This window comes from Lagopus leucura, unplaced genomic scaffold, assembly GCF_019238085.1.
Source record: "Lagopus leucura isolate 7727_CA_CO unplaced genomic scaffold, USGS_WTPT01 Super-Scaffold_100001, whole genome shotgun sequence".
Classification (NCBI taxonomy): Eukaryota; Metazoa; Chordata; class Aves; order Galliformes; family Phasianidae; genus Lagopus; species Lagopus leucura.
This window is the reverse complement of record NW_024962262.1, coordinates 30,252,829-30,280,683: the sequence shown is the minus strand read 5'-3', so window position 1 is coordinate 30,280,683 and position 27,855 is coordinate 30,252,829.

Sequence of the window (27,855 nt, the reverse complement as noted above, 5' to 3'; positions counted from 1 at the left end):
GGGGGGGAAGGAGAGGGGGAGGGAGAGGGAGAGGGGGAGGGAGAGGGGGAGGGGGGGGAAAGAAAGAGAAAATATAACAACAATCAAGAGCAAGGACTTCTGATATTACTGAAGAAAAGAACGCTCATTTGTTTCAATGAACTATATACAGATATAAGTTTTACTAAATTAAATATAATCAGCTGCTAGATAAAGAGGTAGAACAGTGATTTGAATTTCCTTTTATTTAATGTTTTTATTTGTGTAACTGGCAAACACGTAACAGTATTACTACATAATCAGTTAAAATAATTTAAATTCATATTTTATCATTATTATGCATCCTTCCTAACTCTCTCTCTCTCTCTATAAGCTTTATTACCTGCTTACAGATGTAGGCATAGATGTGAGGAGTTAATAAGCTTTGAACTCTGAGGTTTTTAGGATTCAAATATGATTTTCTAAATATTCAAATTTGGAATGTGCAGGATTACCAGGCAAATATCTGCTACCACTGGAGAGAACTGTTTGGCTCTTTTGTGTAAATTATGTAAAGTGAAAGTAGAATTGGAAAAAAAAAAAAAAAAAAAATTAAAAAAATCAACCTCTTATAGTATAACAAATTATAATGAAAAAATCCTGTGGTCACTTTCTGTAAAATATTATAAATTCTATATTGTTTATCCAGTTTCTACAAGTACAATTAATATCAGAAACAATTTTTTTTGTGGGCCTGTACCTCTAGAAAAGGCTTTCTAATGAAAGCTTGATTTTTAAAGTATTCAGCCCATTTCATCAGTTTAAAATTTTCCTGAAGATTATCATATGACTAGCTTACATGGTTTGTGGAAACAAAAGGAAACTAAAATTGTTGATTCTATGTATTTCCCATAAAAGCACAGATTACTATCAGAGTTTTTATAAGCATAATGTGAAAGGAAAACTGGCTTTTACTACTGTATTAAAATTAAACCAGCTGTCACAATGAAGATTATCCATATTATTCTGAAAACAATTATAGGAAAAAAAAGCTCAACAAAAAAACAGTAGGAATCATGTATGTATGCATAGGCATAGCTACAAAAGAAAAATAAAAAATAAAAGCAAGCACTGAGGTACAATTAGAGCTGACCTCTTTCCTAATCAGGAGCCTGCTGTGCTTAAATGACTATTTCCTAATTTAATGTGCAAGTCATAGAAAAGACCTTGCCTTTACATGCTGATTGTCGTTGTTATGAGATCACTCATGACTGTCTGTATGACACCAAAAAACCATATCAGCAGGAAGAATTGTTCATTGGCATCCTCCTGCTCCTTGTTCCTTTTGTCATGATGTATGGGCTTCATGGGAGCACTGCAAAGGAAGTAAAACATCCAAGAAAAAAAGATTCTAATTTTCCAAAGCCTATATTTCTATAACCCTTATTACCATGTAACAGAACCATACTCTCTGGGTCTCCCCTTGATTTCAGTAAGATTATAAAGTCTTTCTCTCAGGCAGAGAGAGGAAAGAAAAAGTTGTCTTTGTGATGGGATGCAAGTAGAATTTTCTTCTGATAAAATGTGTAGTGCTGCACTTCATTTCTCTGAGTTCTTTTTTCTCTTCATTAAATGGTGAAAAACCTTTGCCTTATTCTGGTACTTATGAATGGCAAGGATAACAAAACTGCCAAAGGCATTTTTCTCCTATATATAACAGCTTTAAACAAATGATAGACTTTGTTACTAACAAGCTTTATTTCCATTACAACTGAAAAAAAAATAAACTAGGTCTGTTACTGGTTATCAGTTTTTCTCCTATATGGAAAGAATAATGTTCCATTATTCAGCTATGATTATCGTGAGAGGTCTTATTATACTTGTAATATTCCCTTTATTTTCATTCTTGGTCATAATTCAGAGAGAAAAGAATAAGAATGCAAAGTGATATCAACAAGAACATTGTATAGTCTATGTGACAAGATTAAAGGTCATCATAATTGAACCTCAAAACCTTCAACACTATGTGCTTGGAAATATATATTTTTACATCCATTTGTTTTGCACTGAAGAACACGCTAGTATAGATATAGATACAAATGATATATTTTTATCTATCTATACTATAGATACGTCCATCTATGCTAACATGTTCTCCAGTGCAATACAAGTGAATGTACTAAAAGAAATATTTATATAGAGAGATATGTATCTATATATATATAGATACATATATAAATATGTAGACGTATAGATAAGACACATAGTTATGCAGATATATAGATACATGTTCAATGGCTCTATGCTCTGAGACACAACAGAAAAAAAAAAAACAGTACAAACACTCCTATGTAAACAAATGCACACACACAAATACAAATGTGCATACACATAAGTGCATGCGTGTAAACACACATCCTTATGACACTGTGCTTGCTACATTTTCATTTTCTGTTCATCTTTGTTATAATAATAATAAATGTTTTTAAAGATATATTAAAAAAAGGAGAAGTGCTAAGGAGAAACTTCATCCTTTATTGGATGTGGTGCAGAGCATTACCATTGAGAATGAGGAAAAGGATGAAGTTTTCAGTGCCTTCTTTACTGTCCTTAATAGTAAGACAAATTATCCTCAGGATATTCAGCCCCCTGAGCTGAAGGACAGGGGTGGGGAGCAGAATAAATTCCCCACAACTATGCAGTAAACAGTGACCTGCTACTCCACCTGGACTGTCACAAGTCCACGAGGTTGGGTGGGATACACCGAAGGGTACTGAGGGAACTGACAGAAGTGACTGCCAAGCCACTTTCCATCATTCACCAGAAATCCTGGTGAAACTGGAAAGTTTCAGACAGCTGGAGACTTTGCAGTGCAGCATCCACCTACAAGAAGGGCTGGAAGGAACATCCAGGAAACTACATGCCTGTCAATCTGACTTTGTTATTGGAGAAAGTCATAGAGCAGGCCATTTTGATTGCAGTCACACACTGTACAGATTATGCAGGAGAACTAGGAGATCTGGCCTAGCCAACATAGGCTCATGAAAGGCAGGCGCTGCTTGACCTCCTTGATCTCTTTCTATGACCAGGTGACCCACCTAGTGGATGATGGAAAGGCTGTTGTTATAGTTCACATCGATTTTAGTAAAGCCTTTAGATTCTGTGTCCTACAGCATTCTCCCAGAGAAGCTGGCAGCCTGTGGCTTGTACAGATGTCCTTTTCACTAAGTAAAAAAATGGCTGGATGGCCTGGCCCAGATGGTTAAATTCAGCAGACAACTAATCACTAGTGGTATTCCTTAGGGGTGAGTGTTGAGACTGGCCTTGTTCAGTGTCTTTACTGATGATCTGGACAAGGGGACTGAGTGCACCCTCAGAAAAGTCTACAGGTGATGTAAAGGTGAGAGGAAGTGCTGACCTGTCTGAGGGTAAGGAGACGGATCTGGATAGGCTGGATTGATGAGATGAGGCCAGCTGTATGATGTTCAATAACACGAAGTTCCAGGTCCTGCCCTTTGGTCTCAACAACCTCATGTGCTTCAGACGTGGGCAGAGTAGCTGGAAAGCTGCATGGAGGAAAGGGATCTGAGCATTAATAACCAGCTGAACATGAGCCATCAGTATACTGAGGTGACCAAGAAGGCCAACAGCATTCTGGCTTGTATGAGAAATAGCGTAGCCAAGTAGGACCAGAGAGGTGATAATCTCTCTATTTTGCACTGGTGCAGCCACTTCTCAAATACTGTTCGGCTTTGGGCTCATCACTTTAAGACACTGAGGACTTGGATTATGTCCAAAAAAGGGCAACTAAGTGGGTGAGGGATCTGGAGCAGATTTAGGAGAGCGACTGAAGGAATGGGGATTGTTTAGTCTGGAGGAGTCTCAGGGGAGGCCTTGTCACTCTCTACAACTACTTGAAAGGAGGTTGTAGAGAGGTGGAGTCAGCCTAGTGATAGGATAAGAGGTAATGGTCATTTTGAATATTGTATGAATTTGGTTTTGGTATGTGCCATTAGTCATTTGAAATACATAATCAAATGCAATCATATGTGATTAGCCATATAGCTTTTGATGGAGATCTAGAAAAACATAAACTCTGACATCTCTGGCAACAGATGTACAGTAATTTCCACAAAATATTTTCTACTATTTTGTGGGCTAGCTCATGAGTTGGAATCCATTTTATGAAAGATGTGCTTTCCAAAATATTTTTGGAGCCATTCTCATAGGTAAAAATATTTCCTTGAAAATTATTGTCAAAGAATTCTATCCAGAAAATAAGAAAAAAAATTAAACATAATGTTAAAATAAACATAATTAAACAAATAAATATAATTTCTTTCTTTTTAGTGTTTTGTTGTTGTTGTTGTTATTGTTGTTTTCCTTAATGTTGTGTTTGTGACTTGCAATACTTTGATTCTTTTGCATGCAGATATGAAAATGCTAAGTGTTTTTTTTACACTGGGAAACTGTTATTCAAAATATGCAAAATTAGGAAAATTCCAGCTATACTGAACTATACTTGATATGTACTTTATGTAAATTATGCATCGACTCTGACAAAAGTTTGCACATAAATTCATTACAAATGTGTAGCATTGAGTAAAAAGAAATAGAGATAATAGGTTTTAAAAACACTTAAGCATCCATAGAAAAAAATTTAGAACAATTTTTAGGAAAAAAAAATCAAGTTTGCTTACCTTTGAAAACCACATTCTGAATTAAAGCTTGAAAAAAAAGTTTTTGAAATCTATTTCATAAAATTCAGTGCTCTATTTTATATCATTAAAAAATCATATGAGAAAGTAATATGATAATCATTTTAAATTTTTAAATATTTTTAAAGGAGCACTGCAAGATGCAGTAAAAAATATGGAAGATAAAAACACATAAACACAAGTAAAAAGAGTAAAAAAGGAAAAAAGTAAAATGTCAGATTACCTCTGAAAAAAAAATCCATTATGAAACTATGCTTTTTTGAAAGAAATATTTACTAATACGCATAAAAAAGATACCAATGTGAACAATAAATGGCACACATTTAATCCAGAGCAAGCATCAGCAAAAAAAATCTGGAAGAAAAAAAAAAAAAAAGCTAGTGATGTTAATATAATTTATAGATGGCTGTAAATGCATCTTTTGTGATTCCATCTACACACAAAAAGATTTATCAAAAGGCTAAGTTCTAAAATATGCAAATGAATATTAGGTGAAGAGAGCTGTTCTATTTCCTTTTAATTTTCCATTTCATACTTCTGAGAAGCTTATTCCAGTCAAGAGACTAAAGTGAGACTAAATGCCACCCCTCTTAGTATTTGAGACATATATAACACATTTTCTGTTTAGAAAGAAAACATACAGTCAATTTCAATGAGACACAGATTCCATAAGGGAGAGGAACAGATACTTATTAAGATAGCTGCCAAAATAAAATATTAGAGGGCTAGAAGCAAAAGAAGGCATTCACAGCGCATGCAATATGTACTATTTTCCCTATGCACAGAATCATTCTTACAGTGTACAGTGACAGCACAGCCCTAACTTGTAAGTTAGAGGGAAAAGCAAAGTTACAAATCTAGGCAAATTTGTCAGTTGCATCTAATGGCTATGAATTATTGAAATGAATTATTAAAATACTTATGATTGTCTGTCTTTTGTGCTTTTCAGGGTAGATATGATTTTTTTTTTTTTTTTAATTATATGTTATAGTAGTAATAAATCAGTCTTCCCAAGCCTGGACTATAACCTACTTTTAAACATATGTAAAACAGCAGAGTAGCTGGATATCCATATTTGGACTTGTCATTTGCTTACAAAAATATAGTTCCACAGAAAATATAGCTTAATCTGTTTGCACTGTTAAAGATTTGCATAAACATGATTTCTATAAACATGTTCCTTTACTTCAGCAATGCTTTATACTGACTATTATCCCGTTTTAACCCTGCATCTTCACCTATGGAGTTTATGCCATTATAGTTTTATGACAAAAGTGCCCTATTGCTATTCAGAATAAAGCGTCTTATCTTTTTACTAAGGGATTTAATTGGGTACTTATATTGGCAGTTTCAGACAGGTTAGAATACATTGCAGAATAATCTACAACAGCAGGTGCCTAGGTTTTTGTGTTGCTGATAGCCTGTTTTGGCTACAAGCCAAGAAAAAGTCCTGCCCTTTTAATTTTCTGACTGATGGACCATAGTTAAATATTCAGTCCTGCACTAACAGAGATCAATGTAATAACTACCAGTAATTTCAGAGGCCAGTGAATCAGGGCCTAAATTCTCTCTTGCTCCCTTGGGACAAAGTGCCATATGGCAAGCTAGCTGCCCTTGCTTAAAGTCCTACCTCAGAGAAAGGAAAAAATCTCTGTGATCAAACACGAGTACTCTGCACCTGCTCTTTTCTTTTTCAGCATCACTTCAGAATGGACGCTACTTTCACAGTTGCTGAATATAGAATGGAATAGAGAGAAAGGGAAATAAGAACTAGCAGTATCTCTGTAGTGTCATCTCAATAATATGCATTTTATTCAGAGACACAGAAGGAAAAATGTATGCACAACATAATTTCCTGAAAATGCTAGTTCGTTTTTTCTTACTGTTGTACCTGAAATTATTATATTTTTAATGTTTTTCTATTGGTTTAACAGAATAGTTGTTAATTTATATTCATTCTAATGTTCATTTATTAGGCACTTTAATCCTGCAGTTAACAAAGCTGTCTTGCTTTGAAAAGCAAAGTATTTAATGACCTTGATAGTACAGCTAATTTAACTGGTTCAATAAAAAATATTTCATTCTTAGTTACACCTGATGCCTCATTTTCTTCTTTGTTTACAAGGAGAAAATATTGATTTGTCTTAGTTTAATGAAAAGAGCATTGATATAATATTTAAATGAAATCCATCTCTTCAAGATATATTGTGTGTAAAACAATCCAAATAAGTCTTATATTATTGTTTTATGAAGTGCTTTATTGAGACACCACACGTTAAACATTGTAAGTTTTGTTTTTGTATTATTCAGTTCATTGTGATTTTTTTGTTTGTTTTTTGCAAACTTTAATACTAAAAATTCTGTAAGCTGTAAATACATAAGTCACTCTGAGCATAATTCTTCCATTCAATGCATTCCTAGTATTTATTTCCATGGAAACATACAAAGAGCACAATAACACTATTTTATAGAGAAAATTTTCAGCTATAGAACAATATTTTTCAACACAGTCATTACCATTACCTACGATTTTTCACCAGTGATGAACAAGAGCCCAAATGGCATGCTACTAAAAATCTACACCAGAGGTGACCTGCTGTCACTGCCACCACTGTTGAAACACACTATCCACCACCTCAGTGCTAATATCCACAGTATAGTATCCACAAGATGGTCAGCAAACATTAATTAATGTCAATGAGTACAATTTTTTCCACAAAGAGTAATTCAGTTATACACATTCGCTTCATATGCACTTCTGTGTAAGATACCATTTTGTCAGAATGCCCCTTTGCTGCAATATGCTGCAAGGCAACAAAATTTAGTAGAATATCAGCAGGTAATTTCATCCTCTACTGCCAGATCAACAACAACAACGTCTGATGTTGTGGGCCATCATAATAAAACAGTAGGTATTTCTTCAGAAGCAGCCATCGTGATATGTGTGAAGCAAACATACAGTAAGCTAATCATAGAATCCTGTATTTTAGCTTTTTTTTTTTTTCCTCATTCTGAAAACTATTATTCTTCCTAAGTAAAAAAGCTAGAGCCAAAGCAATTTCAGCTTGCAAATTAAAAACAGCAAATACCACATAGACACAAAGAAAACAAAAGCACAGAAGTATAACAAAAAGCGTAATCTTGAAGGTGTTCATAATCATAAATTTAAGAAAGTGAAACAGAACTCCAAAGGCAATAAAATTCTGTGAAAATACTAAAGGCTAAACTGTTCTATTTAAGTATAGCCTGAGTTATGGGAGATACAGAACCTGCCTGCGACAGCTTTCAGGAAGGATTATCCTTCAAGCAAGTACAATCCTCCTTTTAACTTTGAGCTGAGAATAGGAACATGCCACTTTTTTACCATCTCGTTCCTGCCTTCATCTCAGTTCTTCTTCAGAGATCTTCCTACTTCAAAGCACTTTAGTACCTTATCTTTACTGTCCATCTGAGATATAAAATTCCTTGAACTTTGTCTAAGACAGTATATGAAGTTATCTCCCATATCTCTCAACTAAAAATTTTGAAAAAAGGAAAAAAAGTCAGTAGTAAGAGAGCAAAATGTTTACTGACTAATCTACCATAGCTCTGAATAACAGTGATATTAATCTGAAGAATTATTTAAAAGTGAATATTTTATAATAATCTAAGTTAAATTTAATAGACATAGAAATCAAAATAAAATTATTTTCTAATGCACAGCACCTTACTAATCTTCTAATCATCTAATCTACTAATCATTATTTTTGAGCAACCACATCCAAATATCAACATCTCAGAAGTCTCAGAGATGCCGAGTGTTTCAAGCCAAATAAATTTGCAGTGGGTATGGATTTCTGCAGTAAGTTATCATTTCAAAATTCAAACAAAAAATAATTATGTTTTCTAGTAATTTGTTTGTTTTTCTTTTTCTGTCAAAAATTGGAAAAAATAAATATTTTAAGAAATTGTTATTAGTAGGCTATTCAAAATTCAAGTTAGCTTTTGAAGCACCTTGTGTGTCTTTTGTCCAATTTACATATCAATGTGACTCTAGCATATCTTTCCTTTCTCTATCAGAGTATCTGTAGTGAAATTTAGGTCAGCTGTAACAAAAAGTTTCTGCTTTCCTGAGCCATAGGATCTGTTCCTTTTACTGTGAATAGTGTAATGCTCCAACACATTGCAGGAAAAAAAAATCTACACTTTCCTTCCTTCCTTCCTTCCTTCCTTCCTTCCTTCCTTCCTGCCTGCCTGCCTGCCTGCCTGCCTGCCTGCCTGCCTTCCTGCCTTCCTGCCTTCCTGCCTTCCTGCCTGCCTCCCTGCCTCCCTGCCTGCCTCCCTGCCTCCCTGCCTCCGTTTCCCTTCCTTCCTCCTTCCCTCCCTCCTTCCCCCTCTCCCTTCCTCCCTCCGTCTCTTCATCCCTCCCTTCTCTCCTCCCTTCCTCCCTTTCTCCCTTCCTTCTTTATTGTTTTCTAGAAGGCTTCCCCCCCTCCCACCCCCCACCCCCATGCTTTGTTCTGTATGATTGTATTTTTGGGGGCAAATTCTTCAACTTGTGCTCTGAAATATGAGTCAGAATCAGATGCACAGCTTGCATTCCTAATGCTACTTACAAGATGAATTTGAAGAATTTTGGGCTCTTGATCTACAACAAACTGAACATGAGCCAACAACCAGAAAGACAAGACATATCCTGGAGTGCATCAAACACAGCATTTCTAGCTTGCCAAGGGAAGTGATTGTCCTGCTCTATATTGGTAGTGCTCTATACTGCACTGGTATGGCTTCACCTTGAGTACTGTGTGCAGTTTTGAGCACCACAGTACTTAAAGGACATAAAACTATTAGAGAGTGTCCAAATGAGTGCTACAAAGATGGTGAGGATTATATGAGCAACAATGGAGGTCATGTTGTTTGTTCAGCCTAGAGAAGAGGAGACTGAGAAGAGACTTAATTGTAACCTATAGCTTCCTCTCAGTGGGAAACAGAGGAGAAGGTACTGATTTATTCTCTCTGATGACTAGCAATAGAACATTTGGGAGTTTCATGAAGCTGTGACAGGGGAAATTCAGTTTGAATATCTGGAAAAGTTCTTCACCGAGAATGTGCTCAGGTACTGGAACAAGTTCTTCATTGAACTGCTCACAGCACCAAGCTTGCAAGAGTTCAAGAAGCATCTGGACAATGCTTTCAGACAATGGTCTGATTTTTGGATGGTCCTGTGTAGAGCCAGGAGCTGGACTTGATGATTCTTATGAGCTCCTTCAAATTTGGGCTATTCTATGATTATATGATTCTATTATAATGAAAATTACACTTCTCACCCAATCCATCTATTACTATAATTATTTTTAATGAAATAGTAATTACTGGAATAGTACCTCAGTTATGTTAGTATACACATATAGATACACACATACAAAATGGATCTGGGTAAATAAATTATCCAGTAAATATTGATTTACTTTTCTAGAGTAGTAACACATATATGATGTGTTAATGCTAACACACATGTCAGGAGATCAGAATTTATGAACTATAATAAAAGGCTTAGTTGGAACTTGAGGCCAGAAAGAAAAGTGAAAATACGCACACACACACAAAAAAGAAAAGGAAAGGAAAGGAAAGGAAAGGAAAGGAAAGGAAAGGAAAGGAAAGGAAAGGAAAGGAAAGGAAAGGAAAGGAAAGGAAAGGAAAGGAAAGGAAAGGAAAGGAAAGGAAAGGAAAGGAAAGGAAAGGAAAGGAAAGGAAAGGAAAGGAAAGGAAAGGAAAGGAAAGGAAAGGAAAGGAAAGGAAAAAAAGCACATGGATGCAGTTACAGCTTAAAATTAGTAAGATACTTCATTTATTATTTTTGTTTTTGATTTACATCATCAGAATGAATTATTATAAATGAATTTTTGAATGCATTCATGAGATGAGTAAGTAAATACAATCTCTTTTTAGGGAAACTTGGTTTTTAAAGGATCCAACCTTCCAGTTAATTATGTTGATAAAAAAATTATGTTGATTTAAACCAAAGTCTTATGCAAATTTATGATATTAAGGCACAAAATAAAGTCTACCATTGTTTCCTCATTCTACATAAATTTTATTTTCTCTATAAAACCACATATATGTGCAACAGTTAGGCAGCTCAGTGAATATATGAAGTAAAAAAATATATAATTTTTAAAGGCCTTAGGATATAAATAAAATGAAAGTATTTTATAATTTCCAAATTTTATGTTCAAAAAAAATTTGCTTTAGAGCTGTTTCCAAAAAATCTATTTATTTGATGAGCATGATTCATTTTATTGTCACACCAATGCATTATCTCCATTATTAAAAATCCCTCCTTGTCATTACTTAAAATAATTTATAGTAGGTACAAAGCACCACACATTTATTTACTCTAAAAAAAAAAATTATATAGTGCTTCCAAGTCAAATAATCAAAGATCTCTACTTGATTTGTTTGACTTTTCAAGAACTCTATACAATGAAAGAAATGGCCTTCCTTCTTCCGAGTTAATTCTGCACACCAAATAGAACTGGTAGAACAATTAATTTTTATGAATCATGGAATTGGTGATTTATGCTGGAAATTTCTTCTAGAAGTCATATGGTTCAGTCCCCCTGCTCAACAAGGGTCACCTACAACCAGTTACTAAAGATCATATCCAGACAGTTTCTAAAGATTTCTGAGAATCTGGAAACTCCTTGGGCAACCTATGTCCCTCACACAGTAAAATATGTTTCCTAATAGTAAAAGGAAACCTCTTGTGTTCTAATTTGTTTCCTCTACATCTTGTCCTGACTCTAGGCCCCACAGAAAAGAGCCTAGCTACATTCTTTCTGCATCTTCTATTCCTATATTTATAGATCCCTTCTGAGCTTTCCCTGCAGCTTCACCAGTGCTGAGTAGAGGGAAAAGATCACCTCCTTCAACTTCCTTACATTTTGCCTAATACAGCCCCGGATACAATTAGCCTTCTTTGCAACAAGGATAAACTGCTGGGTCATGTTTAGTTTGGTGTAAAAAGGGCACCCCAAATATTTTTCTGAAAAATTTCTTTCCAACTGCATGTACACGTGCATGGTGTTTTCTTCCCTAGTTGCAGGTCTTTACACTTCTTGTTGAACATCAAGCCTGCATTAGAAATGGTGTGGCCAGCAGGAGCAGGGAGGTGATCATCCCCCTCTACTTAGCACTGGTGAGGCTGCACCTCGAGTACTGTGTTCAGTTTTGGGCCCTTCACTACAGGAAAGATGTTGAGGCCCCGGAACGTGTTCAGGGAAGGGCAACAAAATTGGTGAGGAGTCTGGAGCACAAGTCTTATGAGGAGCGGCTGAGGAAGCTGGGATTGTTCAGTCTGGAGAAGAGGAGGCTCAGAGTAGACCTCACTCTACACTTCCTGAAGGGAGGTTGTGGTGAAGAGGGATTTGGCCTCTTCTCCCAGGCAACGAACCCAGGACCTGGGGAAATGGCCGCAAGTTGTACCAGAAGAGGTTTAGGTTAGACATGAGGAAAAACTTTTTCTCTCAGAGAGTGGTCAGGCACTGGAATGGCTGCCCAGAGAGGTGGTGGAGTCACCGTCCCTGGCAGTGTTCAAGAGGCGTCTGGATGAGGAGCTGTGAGATATGGTTTAGTGCTTGTGGTAGCAGTGGTAATGAGAAGACGGTAGGACTAGATGAACTTGCAGGTTGTTTCCAACCTTGTGATTCTACAATTCTATGATAAGATTCTATCCTTCAATCTCCTCAGCCTGTCAAGGCCTATTTGTATGACAACAAAATTCCCTGGTATATATGCCTCTACTTCCAGTTTGATGTAATTAGCTCTAGTTTATAATCAAAAATTACTAACCTTGTTTGAGGAAAAGAAAAGAAAAAAAAAAAAAGACACTGAAATGGATATTCAACAATAAATTCAGTGATTCCGTTCAGATATTTGTGAGACTTTTCTTCTTACCTTTGACTTCATATCGTTATTAAGTATTTGCGAGGCTGGGATACTTTTTACAATTCATTATATTTGTATTTTTGAGAAGTGGCATGTTCCTATGAGATATTTTTGTAATTAAGCAATTGAATCTCCTATTTATCTCTGTTTGCATACTGAGTGTCTGTGCTTTGTTCAATGTTTGATAGATTTTTGTTTGTTTAAAAAAGATTTGAAAAGCTCTTAATAGTGGTATTTCTCACTTTCTAAATCAGTCAGTTGACTCACATGTTTGAGATACATAACTGCTGATTGTTTGTTTGTTTGTTTGTTTACCGAAGGAAAAAAATGGAAACAAAGATTTGAAGGAATGAGATTCTATACAGAGTTGATGCATAACACCATGCATTCCAAAATCAAGCAGAACATGTTATTTTCAGTTAGACTAAAACCTTGATGTTAAATCTTGGCACTTCGGTTCTTCATAAAAAATAGAGTGACATTATTTTTCTTATAACAATTTATTAGCTAGTTAATGCTTCCAGATTATATAGTAGTATGTAATATTGGTGTGTTGGTTCATAATTCTGTTTTCACATCAGTGTTCACATAATATACAGTGAATGAATTATGAGATTTTAAGTTGAACAATGAGGAAAACAGAAATCCATAGTAAACAGTGGTCATTAAATCACTATCTGATATTTATACTTAACTAGATAGAACCATAGAAGTATAAACATGTGTCATGGTTTTGTGCTTTTTATTGTCAGTATTTCACATCATAACGTCATGTAAAGTACTGGGAGTTAAAGAATTAAAGCTCCAGTTCTGTGGACTGCCAGTTTCTGGGTGCCTGGTTCTTGGAGGCAGGGGGGAGGACATGCATTCCCCAGAAGACTGTGTGCTCAGAGAGAAAAGCTGGAGCTCCTCGCAGATCATGAGACCCTCTCTTTGTTCGCTGCCCAGATGTCCATGCTGCCCTTTTTTTTTTTTCACCTGCAGTTTTAGAGTAAGGCCTTCAAACACTCTCTCATTTTGCTTGATTTGTTGGCCTCAATTTCAGTTGTATTGTGTTGTGTTATCTTGCACTGCAATATTGTATTTAGTACAATTCCTCCTCAGATCATTGTCACTGTTCTGTTTTTAGACCCATCTACTATCTCCCTACCTTTCTACATTTTCCCCTTTCCTGGGGTGCAGGTCCACAGGTCCCCTGCCCCATTAGTCATGGAACCAGGCCAAATCAGCCCATGAACTGCTGATGGCCTTTTTTTTTTTTTTCCTCTCTCTCTCTTTCCTTCATTTCTGGGCCAATGGGCCTGTGGGTCTGCTGTCTCCCTGTCACGGATACAGACAGATCTCGAGATAATTCCCTGACAACAAGTCAAAAAAGTCTATGTGCACAAACAAGTCTGTCAGCACTATGGCTTCTAAATGACTGAAAATCTGTAACATTATACTAGACTAGTATCACATGGGTGGAGACTGACTTTGTGAAAGGAATTCAAACTATGTTTGGAATTCAGCTCATGTTTAGACAACTAAACATGACATTCCTGGACTTCTGAAAAGCCTTTGACATGGTCCCTCACCACATCCTTGTCTCTAAATTGGAGAAGTATGGATTTGAAGGACGAACTGTTTGGTGAATTTAGAATTGGTCCGCTGGGTGCAGCCAAAGGGTTGTGATTAATGGTTCTGTGTCAGGGTGGAGGCTGGTTACAAGTGGTTTCTCCCAAGGGCTGGTCTTGGGATCAATGCTCTTCAACATCTTAATCAATGACATAGATTATGGCATTCAGTGCACTGTCAGCCAGCTTGCAGACTACACCAAGCTGAGTGGTGTGGTCAATACAACAGGGGCAAGGGAAGCCATCTAGGGGGAATATAGGTAGGCTGGAGAAGTGGGGCCATGTGAAACTACTGAGGTTCAACAAGGTCAATTGCAAGGTGCTGCACTTGGGCCGGGACAAACCCAGGTGTTTATACAGACTGTGGGAAGATCTCCTTGAGAGCAGCCCTGCAGAGAAGTACTTTGGGACGAGAAGCTGGACATGAGGCAGCGGTGTGTGCATGGAGTCCAGAAGACCAATTATATCTTGGGCTGCATTAAAAGAGGAGTGGCCAGCAGGGAGTGGGAAGGGATTGTCCCCTTCTACTCAGCTCTTGTGAGGCCCCATCTGGAGTACTGCACCCAGACCTGAGGCCCCCAGTACAGGAAGGATGTGGAGCTCTTGGAGTGAGTTCAGAGGAGGACCATTAAGATGATCAGAGGGCTGGAGCACCTCTCCTATGAAGAAAGCTTGAAAGAACTGGGATTGTTTAGCTTGCAGAAAAGAAGGCTCCAGGGAGACCTCATTGTGGCCTTCCAATACTTGGAGGGAGTGTATAAACAGGAGGAGGAAACACTGTTTACGAAGGTGGATAGTGATAGGACAAGGGGGAATGGTCTTAAACTGAGACAGGGGAGGTTTAAGTTAGAAATTAGGAGGAGGTTTTTCACATAGAGGGTGGTGACACACTGGAACAGATTGCCCAGAGAGATTGTGGATGATCCATCCCTGGAGGCACTGAAGGCCAGGCTGGATGTGGCTCTGTGCAGCCTGGTCTAGTGGTTGGTGAGCCTGCACATAGCAGGGGGATTGAAATTACATGATCATTGTGGTCCTTTTCAACCCAGACCATTCAATGATTCCACGATTCTATGATCTAAGTGTGCCTACATGCAAATGTATATGAGAGTTAGATATTTGAATTCTCAGTATAGTCAATAAAGATCAGAAGCTTACTTCATCTACCTAAGCATGGAGGTAGTTGAGACTCTGACAGATATGACTACAATTCTGATGGAGACTGTTGGAGAAATCATTGGTGTGGCAGCAGGATGAGATGGCCGGTATGCCCTAAGGCATCCTAGATGGTAGGAAAGAGCTGTGAGTGGGCTAGCTGTATCACAGTGGGCAGTGATTGCATCAGACATATTTTGTACAGTTACTGAAGGTTATTCCAGCTTCCCAATTAATCTAAATTAAAAAATAAAACTTGTTCAGCTGGGCTTGAGTATAGTAAGCAATAAATCTGTTTACACATTGCATATCCTTTTTATAGTCTTGGCCTGAGAGTTGGTATAAATAAAGACATCCTATTTTGGGAAATAAAGATAAGTAAATGTATTGACATGATACTCTAGGCTATTTTATTTACTGATACATAATCTTACCTGTTCTGTTCAGTTTCTTTGTGGTTCTTCAGTGAGGATAATTTGTGAGGAACTGATGAATATTTTTGAATCATTAATTGTTTCTATGAGCAATAGAAATTAAAAAAAAAAAAAAACCCGAACGTGGACGTTAGATTCCATTCTCTACTTTCAAACTTAAGTTCCTCCTAGTTACTCTGTCACAGTTGAAAAGATGTAAATAAGCAAGTACAGTCTCATTAGAAGTATGTTTGTACTGGTCTTGCCAGGTGAGTTGAGATTAATGCTATTCATATTCCCCTGGCAAATATTTACCTAAGAAAAAATTATTTGAATTCCTCCATGACTAATAACTAACAAACCAGGTGCATTGTAAAACAAATCCAAAAAACAAACAAACAAAAAAAAAAAAAACCACCATCTGTAATAATAAGAGAGGAGAAAGTCTATTGACTCACATCACAATTTCTTCTAGCTTTTGGCTGAACATAGTATAATGATTTAAATTCTCAGAGCATGAGAATTTACACATCAGATCACAGTCACATACACAATCACATCAGAGCTTCTGCATGAGGAAACTGCAAGTGCTTAAAAATGTAATTCTTGTGAGAGATTTGTATGCTTATGTATGAAGCTGCTTGAAACTTGTTACATTTCTAGCATTTCTATCTCACAGTACATAGTGTTGGTGTTAGGATAAGTAAAGGGAATAGTATTTGTTGTTTGTTTGTTTTGTCTGCATATACCTGTGTATGTCAATTTCATGGGAAAAAATCCCACTATTTAGCTGACAAGCTCGTGCCTAGCCAGGGTGTGTTGGAAGTCAGAATTTGAGCTCTGTCAAATGATCTATGTGGAATTTTGTAAAGTTTACCATTGCAATTTCATGTCCTAGAGGAGAGGAACAGTATGTAGCTATCATGAGGAAAATTAATGTGTGTACACCACAAGTGATCCACATTGCCCAACAGCTTTGAACAATTATGATTTAACACTGGCAGGCAACTAAGCACCACACAGTTGCTTACTAATTCCCCCTATACCTAATGGGAAAGAGAAATGGAAAGATAAAAGTGAGGTAACTCATGAGTTGAGATAAAGACAGTTTATTAGGTAAAGAAAAAGGTGTAAGTACAAGTAAAACAAGTTAAGAAATGTATCCACTACTTCCAATCAACAGACAGATATTTAACCATTTTCATTAAATCAAAGCTTCATAACCTATTATGGGTACTTGGGAAAACAAACATCATAACACAGAATGTCCCCTCTCTTCACTGTTTTCCACAGCTTTCATTGCTGAGCAGGATGTCATATGGTACAAAATATCCCTCTGGTTAGTTTTGTTCATCTGCTCTGGCTGTATCCCCTCCCAGCTTCTTGTGCACTTGTTGGTAGGTCACTGTGAGAAACAGATGAGGTCGTGACCCTGTGTAACCATTTTTCTTTTCTGATAGATGAACTGGACACTGAGACAATAAGACATATTTTCTTTCCTCTCTTGTTTTCTTTTTCTAAGACAATAAAGGAGAATCATCTGGAGGGGAAAAACTTTAGAAATTGAAGATGTTTCTTTGTAGCACTCACAGAACTGAGGTAAGAAAGCTAGCAACCAGAGATCAGCAGTTAATTCCTAAGGCTTAGTAGGTGTGTTACACTGAATTTCCCAGGAGAGTATGACACTACTGGGGCGTGCTTCTTGCCCATGGTTCCACTTTTCTTCACTTCACAGAGCTTTATTCAGCTTTCAAGTTTAGATTTATCTAATGACAAGTAACCAAGTAATTGAATTGGCCATGAGTTTATAGACCTGGGACCTTTTATCAAGACATACTTTCAAGCTTTATGCTGTCATACAATCTCAAGTCTGCACTGCTCTTGTTTTTTTTTTTTTTTATTTTTTATATATTTTTTTATTCTAAGTTTATGGTAAGTTCATTTTACACAGAATAAATGTTTGTGTGCTGCTTCTATACTATATATACACTGTTAGTATATATTGGATAGCTACCTATTAAAAAAATGTAGCAATTAGAAAATCATCACACACAAGAAGCTATACTAAAATACTTCGGTTTTACTTAATTACTAATTACCTAATTACTTGGTCATTAGACAATGGCTGTTGCAGCCGAACAAGCTAGAATTAGTAATATTGCATTCAATGATCTACATAGACACAGCTCCGTCTGTTCATTCTTGTTATCCTAGCCCTTTCTCATTTAGTAGCACCAAATAGCAGAAGGTGCTTTTAGGTGCTCACTACAATTTGATTGCTTCTACTCACCTTGTTATTTTTTAGTAACTTGACTGCAGATTGTTCTTTAGATTTCTTTATTACATCCTTGTTAATGTGAGTATAAAATCACTTGGTTTCCTACTGAGAAAGGTAAGGCAGGCTGAGGGTCTTTGAAGCGCTCTTCCCATCTATTTTAACACATTTCTATTTCTTTTTATTTTATTTTTACAAATGTCCACAAGGATCTTTCATAACATATTAATATGAGAATATAACAGTTAGCTTTGATGTGTTAATAATGATTCTTCTTTTATTTTTCATTTTTTTTTTTTTTTTTTTTTTTTTTATGATGCTTAACCATTTGTTTTGCTTTTTTCTTCTTGATTTGATTTCCTACAATCTTACTGGACTTAGAATTTAGGAATTGTCCTTTCATTGTTTGCTGTTGTTGCTGTTTTTCTCTCTAATTGCTTAATTTCTTGGCTTCTCCGGTTCCTAATCCATATCAGTATCCAACTGTGAAAAATCCAGGTTGACTTATACTACCAGTTAGCGACTCATGTTTCAACGTGTTATCCAAACTTTATCACATCTTCTCCTATTTCCAACAGAGACTAAAATCTGATCCTGTTTAAACTGTGATTTTTCACCTTATCATTGTTTTCATTTATTTTTGTGTTGCTTCTTTACTGCTTTCGGCCTTATGTTCTGTCTGTTATGGCTTTAGTCTCAGTATGTCAGTACCAAAACCTTGCAACTGCTGATACATGCTGCTGAGCATACCTTAGCAATTTGGGTAAATGATGTGATTTTCAAACTGGTGCAGATATAAATAGCATGTGCTGCATTTTTTTTTAAATTCTGTTGTTGTCTTTTTATTTTATTTAGCCATCTGGAAGTTTAATTGTATAATGGGAAAGATTCTTGAAAACCAGGTTAAAATAATCAAGAACAGTCCTCTGAATTAGTGTGCATTGTTTTAAATATTGATACCTCTCAGAGTTTAGATTGGTTAAACTTTGGAACTAAGAGTTATCAAACTGGCATTTACATACTTCTTTTGCCCCTGATGGAATATACTGCTGTATAATTGCCATTTTCACAGATATTGTCCATATGAATTACTAATAAGAACTGACAAAAGTTTAGACAAAATTCAGTCCAGGTAAACCTCTGGCTGCAAATGACTTAGAGTAGAACAGAGTGAATCCAGAGCAATACAATAGAGGAATATTTTTCCAGTATCAAGCACTTTGAAAAACAGTAATCTCCTAAATGAGAAATCATCTTTGTGCCTATCCTACTGGGGCTACCTTGCAAATAATAAAGGATATTATCAAGATAAAATTAATATAATTTTGGTTATTCTCGTCTTTTGGAATATCTTATTAAGTTTGCAGATGTAATGATTCTCTCAGTATATTTCTCTGCTTTTCAGATGATTTAGAATTCCTATGATTTAAGGTTCCTCTTCTCTATCCCAGGTACCTTGACATCTAATTTATGTATCCTAATAACAGACAAATGGTTTGTATAAACATTAAAATTAACATGCATAATAGTGCTTATGTTTATAATAAAAGTGACTGTAGAAGTCCAGAATAAAATAGATTTACTTTACTGAGTAAACAGTCTTCTAAGTATTCTTGTTTTTGTGATTAAAAAGAAAAAAAAGAAAAAAAGAAAAAAAAAAGCCAACGTAATTTATAATAGACAAATATAAATCTCCCTTTACAAATGTAATCAAGAAAAGACATGATAAATACAACATTAGCACTACTGTTGTAGAAAAGAATGAATTAAATATTACTTCTAGAAAAATAGAAAAATATATATTTCATAAATAAAATCAGACTTTCACTTTATCTTGAATATTGATATCCACAGTGCTCTGCTGAATAGTATATCTCTTCACAATACCTTCTATTCATAATCAAGTCATTTGAGTGACTTACTATTCCATTTGTATGTACAACTCTCACCAGAAATCAATACATTTTCTTGTAGAATATGAAATTGTTTTTTATGTTTGCATTTTTTTCATATTGGGCTTACCACTTTAGGCATGAAACTTCTGGTATATGCTACATCATCTTACTTTAGTGCCCCATTACTATAATCAAACAAATGAAAGGAGGCAACAACAACCAAAACCACAGTAGCTTCATCATAGTTATTATTTAGAGAAACTGAAAAATAATTTTATCAAAAGTTAGCATTAGTTTTGTATTTTATTAAACAAGATTATGTGAATAAAAATAAAAGATAATTTGTTCATCTTAACCTGCAATGTGTTTACATGAGTCCAAAAATTAAGAGTTTCAAAATAAAGAATTCAAAATAAAAAAGTGAGAAGACAGAAATGCATTGACAGCAGAGACCTATCAATCATAGCTCTGCTTGTATTCAAGGTTTGGTATCTCTATGTTGTAGCAGTAGAGAGCAGTTAACTATTTCTGCAGTTTCTAACACATTTTATTTACCTATCAGTTACCTGCTCAAGGTCTCTAATATTCAAGCCTTTGGGAACAAGAAATATTTTACATTTTGCTGCCCTGATCACATACAGGGCATATACTTATCCTACCCCTATAAACTGTATGATACATTAAGGATGATTGCAGAAGGTAAAAGCCCTTGGTAGCAGGTATTTTTATGATCAAAACTGTTGTAAGGACGTCTGGTTTCATAAAGGAAGCTGTTGAACATGTATGCAATTCAGCAAAACAATTCAAGTGGCAAAAGTGCATTTTAAAGCAAGAAATTTAATCTACCATAACAAGTCAAGTATTAGCTATTATTTATTTCTGAAATCGCCAATGTTGTCACAAAAAGAAGCCATACACCCACGTTTTCAGATTAATATTTCATCTGATGGTGGCAGGATTGATGGTTGTGCATCTGAAGCCCCTTTGCTGCTGTCACAAAAGGATTTTTGGGTTTTGATGAGTACACTAAGGCAGAAAAAAAAATAATTAGGAGAACTCATAACTGCCTCAGACAGCAACAAACATTATGAATGGAAAACATTGTGTGTTTGTTCTACCTTGAAGAATAGGCATTAAAACATCAGTAGCAACTTCTTTGTAGGATCTCATCTGCTCTTGTTGTCATGCTGTAGAAACAACTGGACCTTAGCTACCCAATCAAAAAGATAAGTGACTACAGCTGACAGATCACAAGAAGCATATCTGAGACCTATCCAGGGGAACCTGGGGCCTATATGCAAAAAACTCTGCAGGCATATCCTAAATGCTCTTAGGACCTTTCAGTAAATTATGCTGTATATAGAGGTGTATATATACCTCACATAGACACCTGATAGACTAGGAGAACAAATCCTTGAGAGTAACCCTGCCAAGAAGGACTTACAGGTCTTTGGTAGATAAAAGACTTGCCATGAGACAGTAGTGTGCACTTGCAGCCCAGAAGGCCAACTATACCCTGGGCTGCATCAAACTCATCAGCAGGGACAGTGAGGTGATTGTCATTCTCTACTGTTCCCTCATGAGGCCCGGTCTGTTTCCAGGCCTGGGACCCTCAGCATAGGACAGATGTAAAGCTTTTGGAGAAGGTCCAAAGAAAGACCACCAAGATGATGAGAGGATTGGAACACCTTTCCTATGAAGACAGACAGAGAGAGTTTGGCTTGTTCTGTTTGGAGATGAGAAGGACCTCAGGAGACCTCATTACTTACTTCCTGTATTTAAAGATAGATTATAAGCAGGAAGGTAATCAATGTTTTAAATGGGTGAATAGCGATAGGAAAAGTGGGAAGGGCTTTAAACTAAGGGAAGGTAAATTTAGATTAGATTAGATTAGGGGGAAGTTTTTCACAGGTAAGGTGATGAGATGAGGCATGGGAACTGGCTGCCCAAAGAGGCCGTAGATGCCCAGTCTCGGGGGGAGTTCAAGGCCAGGTTGAATGGGACCATGGGCAAGCTGTTGTAGTAGTGCTTGACCTAGCAGTTTGCAACCTTGCTTGCCATGTCACAGGGGTCAGAGCTAGGTAATCCTTGAAGTTCCTTCCAACCTAAGTCATTCTGTAATTCTATTCTTCAATTAGAAGTACATGAAGAAAATGTACTTTTGAAGATTTTGTGATAATTTTAACCTAGAAATCCCTGAGTATATCAATGTCTTAGACTAATGTGGGGGAAGATGTAACTGTGAGTGAGTCACCAAAATGCTTACCAGACTTCTTGATAGACCTTATCACTGTGAAACTTTGGGAGACTGGAATGTAAGACAAAGAGCAAAGGGAATCTAAAGATAAACAGGAGATCTTTCTGTATGCACTGTTAATCTTGTCACAAGTGAGAAACCTTTATCACTGCTTGGGAGTAGCTAGGGCCAATTAACTTATTAGAAGAACTGCTGGAGGAACAGGAACTTCTTGTAAGTGAATGATATATAAAATGTATGTTGAACACAATAAAGAAGAACTATTCTGATGCTGTAAGAAACTAAGAAAGCTCTGTAACTCGACTGAGCGTGGACAGACTAGAACAAAGAAAATTGCGCCATGGAAGGTGGTAGATATAGGGAAAAATTTATTCCCTAAAATTGTGGTTAAGCATCAGAACAGGCTGCCAATAGATATGATGAAGTCACTGCTTTACTATAAGATAAAAGCATAATGAATAGTCTTTACTCGCTTTCAAATAAATTAAGAACTGTGTGAAATGAAAGGCTAAATACGTCTCCTGATACAACAAAACTTTTACTATCTGTTTTCAACTTGATGAACTTATCACTGAAACAGTAAAGGTCCAGACAATTTTTTTTTCTTTTTTTTTTTTTAGCAATCACATCCCTGTTCTTCATTTTATCCTAACCTAAATCTTCTAATTGTAATCCTAGAATTGAAAGGAGCAAAGGTGAGAGTGCTCTAACATGCTGGGATTTTGAGCTTCTGTGTTTCCTTGTACTGCTTTCAGCTGTAAACCAGAAATTCTGTTACTCTAGTGTGTCTTGTGAACATTGCAGCACCCGTCTAAAATATCTAAATTTGCTACCTCTCTGCAACATCTAATGTACAACTGCCTTTTGTACATATTAGGCTAACAGGGCTGCCTTACTATTGACAAATTCTTTGATATTTATATATATATATATATATATATATAAATTTCTGGTTATTTTTTTGTCTAGTCACTCTGGAGTATCAGAGGCAAAATTCAGTTGTTTCATTATATAGCAGCAGGCCTACACAGATTTAGACGTAGACACTTTAGTAGTGGTATCTCAAATGCAGGTATTTATGGGTCATCTAAGTCTCTACAATTCTAATTTAAAGAGTTGTAGTGCTTGGTTCAAATTTTCAATCCCATGCATTTACATGCAGCCATACACAGCTCTGTTAAAAATAAATTTGTCATATAACAAACTTTTAATTCATCTGCAGTAGGAATTGGAAGTACCCAAAATTTTTAACATAGCTAGTAGGCGCTCAGGTTTGGGACTGTTGTTTCCAATCAGCTGTTAAATTGCATTTATTTTAGATTGAGCTGAAAGCCTCTCTAGATTATGCATTTAATTAAATTGTCTAGATATATGTATTTTGTGCCATTTAAGATGCTAACTATTGTTATTTGCAATAATCAATAAGCTACTAAAAACAGTAACTCAAACCAGGAGCTGGCAGGTGTGACACAGATCTGTAATCTGTCAGAATCAGTAGATAGGATGTCTGAGGGAATTTAAAATTTTACTAGACATTCATTTTTGGACAATTGAGTCTTACCCTGGCTAGATGATGAATGTAGAGTTTGGTTCTGTTATTTGTGTGTATTGCATTTGATATTAACTTACATGCCTTCACTTGATGTTCTGTAAGGTCATAAAGATCCACCATAGGTCAGCTTTGTGTATGGCTCAGAAATAGTGTGAATAGAGCGAATTTTTTTTTCCTAACAACTATTCTGAATACCTCTTATTTTAGCTTAAAACCATTCCCCTTGTTTTATGACTATCAGATCACGTAACAAGTTGTTTTCCCTCCTGTTTATAAACTCCCTTCAAGTACTGTAAGGCTGAAATTAGGTCCTCGGGAGCCCTCTCTTCTCCAGCCTGAACAAGCCCTGCTCCCTCAGCCTTTCTTTGTAGGAGAGGTGCACTGTCCCTCTGATCATCTTTAGCTTTCCCCTGGACAATCTCCAATAACTTCACATCTTTCTTGTGCTGGGGCTCTTTACTGTTAAAGGTCCATGAAACATGAGTTCCTAAAGGAAGCTTCATGCAAGAGGTTTGATTAGTATTCAGTCATGCATAAATCAACATTTTACAAACCTTCAAGAAAACAATAGATACAAAAATGTTGAATCTGCCAAAAAATTGGAATCTTTACTTAGAATAGCCTGGCAAAGAATAATGAAAGAAGTCTTAATTTTCTTAGAAGTCCTTTCTGTTAGAAAGCTATTTTGGGCTGTTCTCTTTTTCCCTTGAATATCCAATCATGGAAAATCAAGCACAAAGTTAGGTACATAGAATGTACATGGCTCTGTGGTTAGTTTGCTTCAAGGAATACTAATTGAAGGTAACAAAAGACCCCCAGGCAGTTTCAGTCTTACTTATCTTCAGTCATAACCAGTGTTGTCCCTCAAGACCCCTTTAAGTGGATATTTAATATACTATTGTATAGTATGCATTTTGTGATTAATTATACATTCTGGATATGGCTATTCAGGTATAGCATCCATTATAATGATTACAATGTTTTTCTGTATTTTCATATGAAGCTATGCTCTTAGAAACTGTTTAGTTGTGAATGAATTACAGGATATCTCATGATGATGTATTCTAGACTTTCAACAGGCAAGGTCTTTCCCTATTATTTGAGGTAGCCATTAGGTTAAAAGGTTCTGTTCACATAAGAGGATACTACGCCTCAGAGAAAAGTCTAGCCGGTTTCAAATCATAGTTATCTAAGCTAAAGTAAGTTATCCACACTAAACTGTATAAAGCCAAATGACACATATTATGGATATGACACAAGATCTCTAGTATATTCAAGTTTTCACAGAGATCATGTAGAATGCCTCAAGCTATATCTAACATCATCAGATTTTGTCTTGTGAGCATCTGGGTTGTCTTTAGTTTAGAACAAATTTATCATAGTAGAAAAGTAAAAACAAAAATGCCACATGAATAGATAACACTGAAATAATGGATTAAAATTATTAGATTGAGATTATTTAACCTCAGATAACACACAAACAAAATCTTAAACACTAACAACAGCAAAAACAACATAAATATATAGATTGACAAATTCCTTCATATCAATTAAGTTGGTAGTGAAGCTGTTTGGTATAGTTTAAGAAGTCAACAAAGACATTCAGCTCACTTTTAACACACCTAGTGCTCAGCTCACTAGTCTGACTATAACTATTTGGTACATTTTAGATCCCTGAGTAGAACAAAAAGTAGATTCACAAGTGTTCTCATGAAGAAGCTGCTGAGGATGTTACAGAATACCCAAGAGCATCACCAATTTTGACAGATGCCTGCCTCTGTTTGGAGAACTGAATTCAGCCTGAGTACTTGTCTATTTTTAATACCATACACTCTACCTCTGAGAACAAATGAACTTACGAAGAAAGAAAAAGACAAATATGATTCTGATCTTTCTGTTTACCAACAAACTGTGCACTTTAGGAATTTGAAAAATATTTCTCTCCAAGCAGAAGCCTGCAGGATACTGTTTCAGGCCAGTGATGTTCTACAACACTTTTTCCTTCTGGATGATATAATTAGCATTCATTAATTTTCAGATTTTTTTCTGTAAACTAAGTGCTGTTTGTTAGCTACATTCATTGCTGATTTCTTCTGTAGTTCATGGTGCTACATTTCCATCAGTTCTCAGCTTTCTTCTTGCAATTAATGCTACAAAAGAAATATGTTTAATGTTGTGTTAAATGCATTGAAACATACATTTAAACTTTCTCATATTTATAACGCCTGACATTGAGGATATATTATCTTCTTTTTAGTAACGAGATGTGACTAGTTTCAAAAGAGTAGTCATTTATTGTATGTATTTATTTATTGTAACATTTAACATGACATGTTTCATAAGTGTTATGAATTCTTCATCCAAAACTAAGCAAAAAACTACTTTTTATTTAGGAGATCATACTTTTATTTCCTGCTTTATTCTCACCTTGTTCTTTACAGTGAGTGGAGCTTCATACAGCTGTTTGATACTACTGTAGTTCAGTTTATCAGTCAAAAAGGGAAGACTCAAACCTGAGCCTCCTATAAGATAACAGAATTGCTACCAAGACACATAGACAATCAATGCTTTCTTTCCAATGTTTTGTTACTGTAAACCATTATGGATGACCTACTTTCTTTATCCTTTCCAGTAATGTAGGAGAGTATCAGATCCACTCAGGCTGCTAATGTGGTCTGTAATTTCCAGTTTAGAAAGTAGTTGTATCCCAAAGGAAAAATGGTAGATTGGATTACAATCTCTAGTTGCATTATGCTAGATAACTAAGGTTGAACCACTATAAAAAGTTGAAACCTAAAAGCTAACTTCCAGCCTTAGATTGCTTTATTTTTTCAAGTTTTAAATGATTCCTTTGTTTTAAAAAAAATGAAATGTGAGTTTGGATGGACCTTCAAAACTGTAGATTGCAGTAGTTCCTCTGTGAAAAAAGAAAAACAAAAAACGTAAACATTTCAGTGAAATTAATTAGTTTATCATTTTTCAGCTAAAAAAACTTTAATACCTCCCCCATGTTCTTTAAAATAAAAATTCTGTCTTTTAATTCCAATTTGATGTTTTAATTGATGTGTCATTGAAACACAGTGTTTCTTCTTTCATTTACACTGAAATTGCGGGTGATCTATGATTTGGATGAATGCTAACACAGAACACAGGCCCAAGTATTCTTAGATAACACTCAGAGCTGCACAGGGAATACTAACAGGTTCCATAGTACATGAAAACTAAATTTTGTGTTAGCTGAATGACTGTAGAAAATAATCAAGTTGCCAAAAAGTCAGAGAAGCAACTATTATACTTGGGTATGTTCTGTAGGGTGCTCTCCTTACAGCAGAGAATTCATACCTTCACTTAAACTCCTCTGAAATTCATGGACATTTGATAGTATGGATTCCTAAAAAATTTCAGCAATTGCTCCTGTTCAGTCTAGACTTTGAGTCTGAAATTCTGACAAACAGCATTAGAAAAAAATGCCTATTTATTCAAAGCATTCACAAAAGTCATTGTGAAGTGTTTCCTACTCCTATTTCACCATTATTTGCACTTTATTTTGATTGTTAAAAGTCAAAAAGTTGCTGAATATTTTTAACTAATGCCCAAATTAATTAATATACAGAATTTTAGTAAGAAAAAGTACGGATAGCTCTGATACACCAGGCTGCAAGTTTGTAAAGTTATTTATTGAATAAAGAGGAAGGAAATATATAGATTCCTGTGGCTGAGTGTTATTTTAGGGTTGTAGATGATAAAAAAAATTCCAAATCAGTCCACTTTTCCATTACTGAGAGCATCAGTTCATTTCTAAGCATATTTTAATATTCACTATACATTCAGAAGCCTAACACTTCACGGCAGCACTCAGAAATCCTACAGATTTATCTGTATGAATACTAAGAATAAATTAATTTATAGCAATTTTTTAATAGTGTATCCCTCTCTGTTCCTTTCCTGATCTCCAATGATGAACTGAAAAGTTCAGTTGACGAATAGATGAATAGAAAGTTCTTGCACCATCAACTGCTGCTTTAAATATACTATATAAAAGTAGTAATTAAAGAATTAAAACAGGCTTGTTAATTTTTAAACCTGATGTTTT